This window comes from Schistocerca cancellata, chromosome 10 (genome assembly GCF_023864275.1).
Source record: "Schistocerca cancellata isolate TAMUIC-IGC-003103 chromosome 10, iqSchCanc2.1, whole genome shotgun sequence".
Taxonomy (NCBI): domain Eukaryota; kingdom Metazoa; phylum Arthropoda; class Insecta; order Orthoptera; family Acrididae; genus Schistocerca; species Schistocerca cancellata.
Genome location: NC_064635.1, coordinates 169,563,365 through 169,577,052, shown reverse-complemented (window position 1 = coordinate 169,577,052; position 13,688 = coordinate 169,563,365).

Sequence of the window (13,688 nt, the reverse complement as noted above, 5' to 3'; positions counted from 1 at the left end):
GATAAGCACCCGTGGCCAGTCGGATCCCAGCATGGTGAACAGCATCAAGGATCCGCAAATAAGTTGGCCTCGCTGACCCATATACTGTGCAGCCATAGTCCAGCCGTGAACGCACAAAAGCTCCATAAAACTGATGGAGACGCGCCCTGTCCGCGCCCCAAGACCTGTGGCTGAGGCACTTGAGAATGTTCAGTGCCTTCAGCGTTCTGGCTTTCAAGTCACGTAGGTGTGGCAGCCATGACAACCTGGAGTCAAAAATTAGGCCTAGAAACCGCACTGTGTCTCTAAAATGTAGGACAGTATCCCCCATATGCAAGGCAGGCAAAGTAAAAAGATGACGAGAACGATTAAAATGAACACAAACACACTTATCGGCAGAAAACCGAAAACCCGTCTTTGCAGCCCACTCCTCTAACCGCCGCACTGTTAGCTGCAACTGACGGCTCACGGTTGCAACACTCGAGAAGGAACAGAAAACAGCGAAGTCGTCCACAAATAAGGAGCACTGTACTGGACTCCTCACTGTAGACGTTATACTGTTGATGGCTATGGCAAAGAGAGTAGCACTTAAAACACTGCCCTGGGGGACACCGTTCTCTTGCTCAAAGCGATCAGACAGTGTGTTACCAACGCCGGTCCGAAAAAACCGCTGAGACAGGAAAGACCGAATGAAAATGGGGAGGCGGCCACGAAAGCCCCATTGATGCATTTGTGCAAGAATACAGTGTCTCCAAGTAGTATCATATGCCTTACTGATATCAAAGAAGATACCGATACAGTGATGCTGACGGAGAAAAGCCTGCTGAATAGCCGCCTCTAGGAGGGTCAGGTTGTCGACCGTGGACCGAAATTTTCGGAATCCACACTGAAAGCGGCTAAGGAGCTGTCTGGTCTCTAACAGCCAGACCAGACGCCGGTTAACCATCCGTTCCAGGGTCTTTCCGACCCAGCTTGTCAAGGCGATACTACGATAGCTACCGGGACATGTGCGGTCCTTTCCTGGTTTGAGGAGGGGGATGAGGATTGCCTTCCTCCACGAGGTGGAGAACACTCCTGTCTGCCATATGAGATTAAAACATTCGAGGAGGATTTCCTTTGACGCCGCTGGCAGATGTCGAAGCATGGAGTACCAGATGCGGTCGTAACCTGGTGCAGTGTCAGAAGTCTCAGTAAGTGCCGATTCAAGTTCCCACATGGAGGAAGGGGAATTGTAGAACTGTTCGACCAAAAGTCCAAGGTCGCTCTTTCGACAGTCGCACGGTAGCGACGAAACGCTGGATCCTGATTTGCAGTGGCAGTACTTTGTGCAAAATGCTCTGCCAGCGTCTGAGCAATGACTCTGGGTGTTGTTTGGAGGCATCCCTGGTTCAGGACAGTAGCTATCGGTAAACGTCTATGTTTACCAGAAATCCTCCGGATGGCTTCCCATACTTTTGTGGAACAAGTGGAACGGTTGATGGAGTCCAGGAACACCTGCCATGACCTTTTCTTGCTCTCTTTAATGACATGGCGTGCCCTGGCTCTCGCGATTCGAAAGGCGGTAAGATTGACCGCTGTTGGGCGGCATTTAAATCGGCGAAGAGCCGCACGCCTGTCCCGGATGGCTGAATGGCACTCTTCTGTCCACCAAGGCACTAGGCGCCGCTTACGAGTGCCAGAAGACTGTGGTATGGACAGGTCAGCAGCATGATGGACCACAAGCGTGATGTGATCCACCCATTCCTGTACGTTATTTTGGCGGTCAAAGACAGCCAACCGAGTGAACAGTGGCCAGTTAGCCCTGCCAATCATCCACGATGGTGGCCGCTGCTCCAGCAATACACCATCCAGGAGATGAATGCGGATAGGGATCGCTGGAATGAAGGTCGTCAATGACCTCGTAGTGAACAGAGTCGGTGAGGGCTGGAGAGCTGAAAGATAGGTCAATGGCTGAGAATGACCCTTTAGCAGTAGAGAAATGAGTCGGAGTACCTGTGTTGAGGATGCACAACACTTGAGATGTTAGGAGGCTCTCCAAAATTCGACCTCAGCGCAAAGAGAAGTGGAGCCCCACAGGACATGATGGGCATTGAAGTCTCCCAGGAGGAGAAAAGGGCGGGGGAGTTGGTCGATAAGATCTGTGAGAGCGTCTAAGGTAATTTCATCCAGAGGGGGTAAATAAAGGGAGCAAACGGTAAGCCTCCGAGGTGAATGAATTTCAACTGCAACTGCTTGCAGGTCAGTATCCAGGGGGAGAGCAGAGGAGTGGTTGTCATTATTGACAAACACAGCGACTCCGCCTTTGGCCCTTTCTCCAGTTAGGTCATCTTTGCGATATGACGTATAGCCCCTTAGTACAGGAACATCAGATTGTTTTAAATGCGTTTCCTGTAAACACAAGCACAGGGGGCGTTGCCATGCTAGGAGTTTCAGTTCCTCCACATGTGCCCGGAATCCATTCATGTTCCACTGTATAATGGGAGCCATCTATCAGGGTGGGAGTACCTTCATCCTCACTTTCTGTCGGGGAGGAGAGCCCACAACAGGTGGAGGCTCAGTTTTGGGGCGAGATGATTGCCCCAGTCTGACATCAACCTCCATCGCCTCAGAAGAGGAGTCGAGAGAGACGTCAGAGAGAATGACATCCACATCAGGAGACTGTATAACTGCAGTCTCCTTTAGTGGGCGAGTCTCCACCTTTGGCTTCGATGTTCTGGCCTGAGGTGGCATTGGAGCCAAAACCTCAGAAGCAGTAGGGGGTGTAGCAGCTCTGGGCAGTGCACAAGACTGGACCAGGGAAGGGGCAGGAAGTTCCATGATGTCAGCTACCACAGCCTGGTCGGAAGGCCGGGGGGGGGGGGGGGGGGAGCAGCAGGCTTCACAGGAACGGCAGCAGCACACGTACATTGACAAGCGCAGGTGCTAGTGCTAACAGTAGCAACCTCCGTTTGTGTAGCGGCATCGGTTTTCAAGACTGGTTGTTTGAGAACGGAAGAAAAGGAAGCAGCGAACGTGGGCGGCTGCATGGACTTGTAAATTTTCTTTGCCTCACCATACGGGATGCGTTTTGTAGTTTTCAGTTCCTCGATCTTCCGTTCCTCAAGGAAAACTCTGCATTCCCTACTCCACACAGGGTGATCCCCAGAGCAGTTGACACACTTGGGAGGAGAGGAGCAACCAACTCCTTCATGGGCGGCTTTACCACAATTCCCGCAAGTGGCTTCCCCTTTACAGCCGGGAGTAGTGTGTCCAAAGTGTTGGCATTTAAAACACCGCATGGGGTTGGGGTAATAAGGCCGTACACTGAGACGTAGGAAACCTGCCTTCACATGCTCTGGCTATTTGGTGCTGTTAAATGTAAGGATAAATGAGTCAGTCTTTATGAGAGCACCATCCACCCGTTTCATAATGTGTTGCACGTCGACAATTCCTTCCCGGGACCATTCAGCCTTCAGTTCGTCTTGGGGAATGTCAACGAGATCTCTGCAAGTCACAACACCCTTGCTGTAGTTCAAGGTGTTGTGAAATTCAGTCTCTATCGCAAACTCCCCAAGAAATTGTGCCTTCTGAAGGTTCTGGACTTGCTGGAAGCTAGATGTTTCAACTAACAAGGTGCCATTTTGCAAGTGCTTTACAGATTTTAATGTGCCAGCAATACCTTCTAAGCCCTTCTGTATATAAAATGACGAAACTTTTTCAAAACTCCCATCTTTTCTTTTAATTATGAAAAACATATTCTGCGAAGCAGCATGCGTTCTGTTACTACTACCTGAATCAGGAGGACTGGCTACACGAGCCCTCTTGTTGGATTGGGTGTTAGAACCCACCAGCGGTCCACCCTTTCCGCTGGCAGGAGAAGAATAAAAGTTCGAGGGTTCCATCTCGGTCCCACTAGCAGCTAGGGAACTACAAGTCCACCTAGACAGAGCCCTGCGTGCCTGAGTAAGCCTTATACACATGGGATGCGGCAGGTGCCCCAGAGGTTGCCCGCTTGCGACTGTTCCACCCCAACAGCCATGCATCTTATAGGCGCGCAGCACACCGTAAGATTGAGGGGTTTTTATAGAGGTTTACCTTCCTCGCAATCCAGGCGGTCAAGCCAAGATTACCATTCCCCGCAGCACACAACATTCCACCGCCGCGCCATACGGTGGTCGCTGAAGCATGTCCGGGGGTTACGGTGACAGGAGACTGGCGGCGCTGACCAGTCCCCAGCTCAGGACCCCGGGGTCGCCAAGCCCGTACTCAGCAAATGAATGCTGAGCCCCTGGGGGCCCGCACTACGAGATAGCGCTGCCATAGAGACGGACTAAATTCTGCTTCCGCCGATCCGCGTATTAATATGTAACGCAGCCAATGAGATTGCTGCTAACATAGAACCTTTTCTCCTTGCGGATCACACACGCGCAGTGATACATGAACGTGCAAGGTATCATAAAGAGTGTACAGACCTCCGATTAGTCAGTCAGCATTTGTCTGCATCAGCCTGTACGAGTTCTACATTTGTCTGTACCAGTCTATAGTCAAGTTTCAGTTTGCGGCCAATAAGATTACCATATTCCTGTACATAGCCATGAAGATAAATGTATAGACACTTTTGTCAAGTATCAGAGATATATGTGAGAATAAGATTAACGTACCAATACCAAAGGAACTTCAGATTGTCAATTGTAAATAGCATCCAGAACCAAGTTAAGTAATTTTATGCTCGTTATTATTTTAATAAATGTGTGTGAAAATTAATCAAGTTCTGTTTAAAGTTGGTCACAGTCAATCTGCTACTCTAAGCGTGCAAGTGTCATTTCTATTGTCTGACCTAACGGCAGAAGATAAACACGCCATGATAAGACGACGAGACATACTGCTGACAGTCGCCTACTTCGTTAGAGCGACAAGTCAAATAATCTGATGGTGTGTGTACTGAAGGGTCTTACAGTACGCACACCACATTAACAAAGCGTAGTCTGCTGTAAAAATTACGAGGACGAAATACTTTTGTGTCCCTTTACACACAATAGAGTTAAGAGCAATCTTGCACAAAGCTGCGTTGCACAAATTACTTGCAGCCTCCTGACTAGGGAATCTACCCGTCACACCGTCGTCATATTTAGTGGTAAAATGACCCGGTGGACAGCCCGACAACAACTCAGCTCGAAAACAGGAAGAAGGTGTACTGAACGCTGAAAAAAATAGTGAAATGGAAACCGTGACCGGTCCAAGAACAAGATGTGCAACATTTGGCAACTTCAAACAGCGAGCGCCTCGTTGTTGTCTAGCCATGGCGTTGGACTGCGAAGAGGGAGGTCCATGTTTAAATCTCCCTCGTGCACCATACTTCTTTTTTCACGAAACTGTGAACTGTCCGCCCGGTCATTCACGCGTCTGTTCGCTGTATTCAAATTTGTGTCTGTGTCATGGTATAACGTCCTTTTGCAGCGCCGGGGAGCAGTGAAGCAACCTCTAGACGTACGTACCTCCTATCTGTTGTACACAAGGAGCACATTTTATGAGTCTTGCATACCGTTTTGGAAGTTTCGACACTGAGTCCCTTTGTTGTAAAATATTTCACATTCGTTTATTTGTTTTCATTTCTGAGAGAGATCAATGCGGTACCTCACCTGCTCTCAATATTCATGACATTTACTTGTGGCGATATTATATTCTTAGCACATGACCCAGGCTCTACAGTGAAGCGCCAAAGAAATTAGGTGTTGACAGATGTGAAAAGTACCTAACTATCAGTTTAATAAGTCACAGCTGCAAAATACTAACGCGAATTCCTTACAGACGAATGGAAAAACTGGTATAAGCCGACCTCGGGGAAGATCAGTTTGGATTCCGTAGAAATATTGGAACACGTGAGGAAATACTGACCTTACGACTTATCTTAGAAGAAAGATTAAGGAAAGACAAACCTACGTTTCGAGCATTTGTAGACTTAGAGAAAGCTTTCGACAATGTTGACTGGAATACTCTCTTTCAAATTCTAAAGGTGGCAGCGGTAAAATACAGGGAGCGAAAGGCTATTTACAATTTGTACAGAAAGCAAAAGGCAGTTATAAGAGTCGAGGGGCATGAAAGGGAAACAGTGGTTGGGAAGCGAGTGAGACAGGGTTGTAGCCTCTCCCCGATGCTATTCAATCTGTATATTGAGCAAGCAGTAAAGGAAACAAAAGAAAAGTTCGGAGTAGGTATTAAAATCCATGGAGAAGAAATAAAAACTTTGAGGTTCGCCGATGACATTGTAATTCTGTCAGAGACAGCAAAGGACTTGGAAGAGCAGTTGAACGGAATGGACAGTGTCTTGAAAGGAGGGTATAAGATGAACATCAACAAAAGCAAAACGAGGATAATGGAATGTAGACGAATTAAGTCGGGTGATGCTGAGAGAATTAGATTAGGAAATGAGACACTTAAAGTAGTAAAGGAGTTTTGCTATTTGGGGAGCAAAATAACTGATGAAGGTCGAAGTAGAGAGGACATAAAATGTAGACTGGCAATGGCAAGGAAAGCGTTTCTGAAGAAGAGAAATTTGTTAACATCGAGTATAGATTTAAGTGTCAGGAAGTCGTTTCTGAAAGTATAGTTTGGACAAGACGGGAGTAGAAGCTTTCGAAATGTGGTGCTACAGAAGAATGCTGAAGATTAGATGGGTAGATCGCATAACTAATGAGGAGGTATTGAATAGAACTGGGGAGAAGAGGAGTTTGTGGCACAACTTGACCAGAAGAAGGGATCGGTTGGTAGGACATGTTCTGAGGCATCAAGGGATCACCAATTTAGTATTGGCAGCGTGGAGGGTAAAAATCGTAGAGGGAGACCAAGAGATGAATACACTAAGCAGATTCAGAAGGATTTAAGCTGCCATAGGTACTGGGAGATGAAGAAGCTTGCACAGGATAGGGTAGCATGGAGAGCTGCATCGAACCAGTCTCAGGACTGAAGACCACAAAAACAACAACATGGTACCCCAGATATCTCTAGGTACGACTCTGACAGGAGAAACGTACGTAAGCTTCTCGTCTGATGACCTGCGTCCATCCATGTCCACTCTGCATTCCAACGGACTTGGGCAATTTCAGCAGGAAATTGCGACGACCGATGCGACCATAATTGCTTCAGAGTGGCTAAAGGAACACTTCCGATCACCAAGAACTCTCCAGACATGAACAATATTGAGCACATCTGGGATGCCTTGCAACATGGTGGTCAGAAGAGATATCCACCACCTTCGGATTTGTGGACAGCCCTGCAGGATTCAACTCTTTCTGGCACTACTTCAGACATCAGTCAAGTGCAAGCCATGTCGTGTTCCGGCACTTCTGCGTGCTTGCGTGGGCACTACACGACATTAGGCACGTGTACCAGTTCCTTTGGCTATTCAGGGTATAACCAGCGTATGATATGACAATTTTCAAGACCACGGAACGAGAACAGACACGTCAATGACCATACGGAAAGTTCATAATTTTGTGGAAAATTGGGGTAAGAAGTTGATTCGAACACAGACCTCACAGTTCAGAGTCCAATACGGTGACCATACAACCACGACGCCAGCGTTCTCTGAATTCGCATGTTGCACATGATGAGCGTGGCCCGTTCACTGTTTCTGTTTATCTTATTTTTCCACAATTCGGTACACCTTCTTCCTGTTTTCATGCTTGATCTGCAACCACACTGCAGATATCTGATGTTGGATAAATTCTGAAATGCATCGTATGAGCGATAAAACCGTTCGTTTCCTGACGTTTGACTTTTACCATTGTGACCCAGCAGTGTGAATACGGAACTTCTGATGTTTTAGTTTCCAGTTGACGTCGGGTAAAAAATGACTAAAGGATTTTTGTCATGTGATATCACTACAAATGGTTTTCGGACTTTTTCTTGAAGCTGTGCTCTGAAACCTTCCTTCTTGCTATGTTTCATAACAATAGGTTAACCGGTAGTACCCTATATGTTTTGATGAGTGACTTTGCGAGTATCAAAGTATGTGACACTAGTGGTATCTTTTGACTGAATGGACTTAGTAACTACAATTTTGTACACCGCCAAGGGAGCATAGATCTTATTATTCGACTGGAATTTCGATTTGATACGTCCACCCGTTCCTGAGAAAAAGGATTTTTAAGAGTCGGACAGAGAGACAACAAAGTGATTCTAAAATGGTTACCTTTTGAGGTACGGAACCATATAAAGGAAAAGAAATGTATACAGGGTGAGTTACATTAGACATAACACCCATTTCATTTCGTGAAAGGTTCCAGATATTGAAAACAGATTTTAGGCAAAGATAGTGCGCTGCGAGACATGTAGTATTGTGTGTGAAGAAAGTCTTACCTCTACTTTCGATTATGTAGCAAGTACAACTGTTAAAACAGAATGATATTCTGTTCGTTTTCTTGCGACGTCTGAAAGCACTTGCTTGCCAATTTTGCAGTTAAAAATCTTCCCAAAATAATCCGAGAAATATTCTATATTAGTTGAAAGCCAAGTCGGCTGCAATCGGCTGTTGCGTCATAAAGAGGACGAGGGCGAACACAACTATTGACAGAGGGCAGGAAGAAACTGTTGTTGGTACAACGCTTGTCAATCCGCACGGTAGCTCGAGAAGTACTGCCAAGGAAGGTGGGCTCAACCAAAAAGAGCGTCATTCGCAACTTGCACTGACATAAATTGAACCGTTGTCATCTGTCACTCGCAGGACATGGCTTCGAACGTAGTATAGAAACTCATCGGTTTGCTCTGCGACGTTTTGGATATGAAGCATCGTATTCGAACCACAACAACGTACATGTACGTAACATGCACTACTGGGGAGCTGAAACTGGAGGGTGGCTTCGTCAGGTACAACAATAACTGCCGAGGAGGAGCGTAAACGTGTGGTAACGCATCATAGGAAACTCCATCGTGGGACCACAGTTCATCCCAGGCGTGTTAAATAGGAATTCGTGTGCGCACTTTATTACGAACATCCTAGCGAAAGGCTATTTACAATTTGTACAGAATGGCAGTAATAAGAGTCGAGGGATATGAAAGGGAAGCAGTGGTTGGGAAGGGAGTGAGACAGGGTTGTAGCCTCTCCCCGATGCTATTCAATATGTATATTGAGCAAGCAGTAAAGGAAACAAAAGAAAAGCTCGGAATAGGTATTAAAATCCACGGAGAAGAACTAAAAACTTTGAGGTTCGCCGATGACATTGTAGTTCTGTCAGAGACATCAAAGGACTTGGAAGAGCAGTTGAACGGAATGGACGGTGTCTAGAAAGGAGAGTATAAGATGAATATCAACAAAAGCAAAACGGGAATAATGGAATGTAGTCGAATTAAGTCGGGTGATGCTGAGGGAATTAGATTAGGAAATGAGACACTTAAAGTAGTAAAGGAGTTTTGGTATTTGGGGAACTAAATAACTCACGATTGTCGAAGTAGAGAGGATATAAAATGTAGACTGGCAATGGCAAGGAAGAGTGAGCTGGGAAGTCATCGTGTTGCAAATACACCGACAGTCGCTTGTTCAGTGGTATCTCCTCCATAAAAACAGGGTGTTGTTGTTGTGGTCTTCAGTCCTGAAACTGGTTTGATGCAGCTCTCCATGCTACTCTCTCATGTGCAAGCTTCTTCATCTCCCAGAACCTACTGCAGCCTACATCCTTCTGAATCTGCTTAGTGTATTCATCTCTTGGTCTCCCTCCGATTTGTACCCTCCACGCTGCCCTCCAATACTAAATTGGTGATCCCTAGATGTGTCAGAACATGTCCTACCAACCGATCCCTTCTTCTAGTCAAGTTGTGTCACAAACTTCTCTTCTCCCCAATTCTATTCAATACCTCCTCATTAGTTATGTGATTTACCCATTTAATCTTCAGCATTCTTCTGTAGCACCACATTTCGAAAGCTTCTATTCTCTTCTTGTCTAAACTATTTATCGTCCATGTTTCATTTCCATACATGGCTACACTCCATACAAATACTTTCAGAAATTACTTCCTGACACTTAAATCTACACTCGATGTTCACAAATTTTTCTTCTTCAGAAACGCTTTCCTTGCCATTGCCAGTCTACATTTGATATCCTCTCTACTTCGACCATCATCAGTTGTTTTGCTTCCCAAAGTTACATTGGTGTGTTCTGTTGTGTTGTGATCTTCAGTCCATAGACTGGTTTGGTGAAGCTCTCCATGCTACTCTATCTTGTGCAAGCTTCTTCATCTCCCAGTACCTACTGCAACCTGCATCCTGCTGAATCTGTGTAGTGTATTCATCTCCTGGTCTCCCTCTACGACTTTTAGCCTTCACGCTGCCCTCCAATACTAAACCGTATGATCCCTCGATGTCTCAGAACATGTCCTACCAACCGATCCCTTCTTCTAGTCAAGTTGTGCCACAAATTTCTCTTTGCTCCGATTCTATTCAATACCCCCTCATTAGTTATGTGATCTACCCATCTAATCTTCAGCATTCTTCAGTAGCACCACATTTCGAAAGCTTCAGTTCTCTTCTTGTCTAAACTATTTATCGTCCATGTTTCACTTCCATACATGGCTACACTCCATACAAATACTTTCAGAAACGACTTCCTGACACTTAAATCTATACTCGATGTTAACAAATTTCCTTTCTTCAGAAACGCCTACCTTGCCATTGCCAGTCTACATTTTATATCCCCTCTACTTCGACAATCGTGAGTTATTTTGCTCCCCAAATAGCAAAACTCCTTTACTAATTTAAGTGTCTCATTTCCTAATCTAATTCCCGCAGCATCACCCGATTTAATTCGACTACATCCCATTATCCTCGTTTTGCTTTTGTTGATATTCATCTTATATCGTCCTTTCAGGACACTGTACATTCCGTTCAACTGCTCTTCCAAGTCCTTTGCTGTCTCTGACAGAATTACAATGTCAACGGCGAACCACAAAGTTTTTATTTCTTCTCCATGGATTTTAATACCTACTCCGAATTTTTCTTTTGTTTCATCTACATCTACATCTACATCTACATTTATACTCCGCAAGCCACCCAACGGTGTGTGGCGGAGGGCACTTTACGTGCCACAGTCATTACCTCCCTTTTCTGTTCCAGTCGCGTATGGTTCGCGGGAAGAACGACTGTCTGAAAGCCTCCGCGCGCGCTCGAAACTCTCTAATTTTACATTCGTGATCTCCTCGGGAGGTATAAGTAGGGGGAAGCAATATTTTCGATACCTCATCCAGAAACGCACCCTCTCGAAACCTGGCGAGCAAGCTACACCGCGATGCAGAGCGCCTCTCTTGCAGAGTCTGCCACTTGAGTTTGCTAAACTTCTCCGTAACGCTATCACGGTTACCAAATAACCCTGTGACGAAACGCGCCGCTCTTCTTTGGATCTTCTCTATCTCCTCCGGCAACCCGATCTGGTACGGATCCCACACTGATGAGAAATACGCAAGTATCGGTCGAACGAGTGTTTTGTAAGCCACCTCCATTGTTGATGGACTTCATTTTCTAAGGACTCCCCAATGAATCTCAACCTGGTACCCGCCTTACCAACAATTAATTTTATATGATCATTCCACTTCAAATCGTTCCGCACGCATATTCCCAGATATTTTAGAGAAGTAACTGCTACCAGTGTTTGTTCTGCTATCACGTAATCATACAATAAATGATCCTTCTTTCTATGTATTCGCAATACATTACATTTGTGTATGTTAAGGGTCAGTTGCCACTCACTGCACCAAGTGCCTATCCGCTGCAGATCTTCCTGCATTTCGCTACAATTTTCTAATGCTCCAACTTCTCTGTATACTACAGCATCATCAGCGAAAAGCCGCATGGAACTTCCGACACTATCTACTAGGTAATTTAAATATATTGTGAAAAGTAATGGCTCCATAACACTCCCCTGTGGCACGCCAGAGGTTACTTTAACGTCTGTAGACGTCTCTACATTGATAACAACATGCTGTATTCTGTTTGATAAAAATTCTTCAATCCAGCCACACAGCTGGTCTGATATTCCGTAGGCTCTTTCTTTGTTTATTAGGCGACAGTGCGGAACTGTATCGAACGCCTTCCGGAAGTCAAGGAAAATAGCATCTTCCTGGGAGCCTGTATCTAATATTTTCTGGGTCTCATGAACAAATAAAGCGAGTTGGGTCTCACACGATCGCTGTTTCCGGAATCCATGTTGATTCCTACAGAGTAGGTTCTGGGTTTCCAAAAACGACATGATACTCGAGCAAAAAACATGTCTAAAATTCTACAGCAGATCGATGTCAGAGATATAGGTCTATAGTTTTGCGCATCTGCTCGACGACCGTTCTTATAGACTGGGACTACCTGTGCTCTTTTCCAATCATTTGGAACCTTCCGCTCCTCTAGAGACTTGCGTTACACGGCTGTTAAAAGGGGGACAAGTTCTTTCGCGTACTCTGTGTAGAATCGAATTGGTATCCCGTCAGGTGCAGTGGACTTTCCTCTGTTGAGTGATTTCAGTTGCTTTTCTATTCCTTGGACACTTATTCCGATGTCAGCCATTTTTTCGTTTGTGCGAGGATTTAGAGAAGGAACTGCAGTGCGGTCTTCCTCTGTGAAACAGCTTTGGAAAAAGGTGTTTAGTATTTCAGCCTTACGCGTGTCATCCACTGTTTCAATGCCATCATCATCCCGGAGTGTCTGGATATGCTGTTTCGAGCCACTTACTGATTTATCGTAAGACCAGAACTTCCTAGGATTTTCTGTCAAGTCGGTACATAGAATTTTACTTTCGAATTCACTGAACGCTTCACGCATATCCCTCCTTACGCTAGCTTTGACATCGTTTAGCTTCTGTTTCTCTGAGAGGTTTTGGCTGCGTTTAAACTTGCAGTGAAGCTCTCTTTGCTTTCGCAGTAGTTTCCTAGCATTGTTGTTGAACCACGGTGGGTTTTTCCCGTTCCTCACAGTTTTCCTCGGCACGTACCTGTCTGAAACGCATTTTACGAATGGCTTGAACTTTTTCCATAAACACTCAACATTGTCAGTGTCGGAACAGAAATTTTCGTTTTGATCTGTTAGGTAGTCTGAAATCTGCCTTCTATTACTGTTGCTAAACAGATAAACCTTCCTCCCATTCTTTATATTCTTATCAACTTCCATATTCAGAGATGCTGCAACGGCCTTATGATCACTGATTCCATGTTCTGCCTTTACAGAGTCGAAAAGTTCGGGTCTGTTTGTTATCAGTAGGTCCAAGATGTTATCTCCACGAGTCGGTTCTCTGTTTAATTGCTCGAGGTAATTTTCGGATAGTGCACTCAGTATAATGTCACTCGATACTCTGTCCCTACCACCCGTCCTAAACATCTGAGTGTCCCAGTCTATATCCGGTAAATTGAAATCTCCACCTAAGACTATAACATGCTGAGAAAATTTATGTGAAATGTATTCCAAATTTTCTCTCAGCTGTTCTGCCACTAATGCTGCTGAGTCGGGGGGTCGGTAAAAGGAGCCAATTATTAACCTAGCTCGGTTGTTGAGTGTAACCTCCACCCATAATAATTCACAGGAACTATCCACTTCTACTTCACTACAGGATAAACTACTACTAACAGCGACAAACACGCCGCCACCGGTCGCATGCAATCTATTCTTTCTAAACACCGCCTGTGCCTTCGTAAAAATTTCGGCAAAATTTATCTCTGGCTTCAGCCAGCTTTCTGTACCTATAACGATTTCAGCTTCGGTG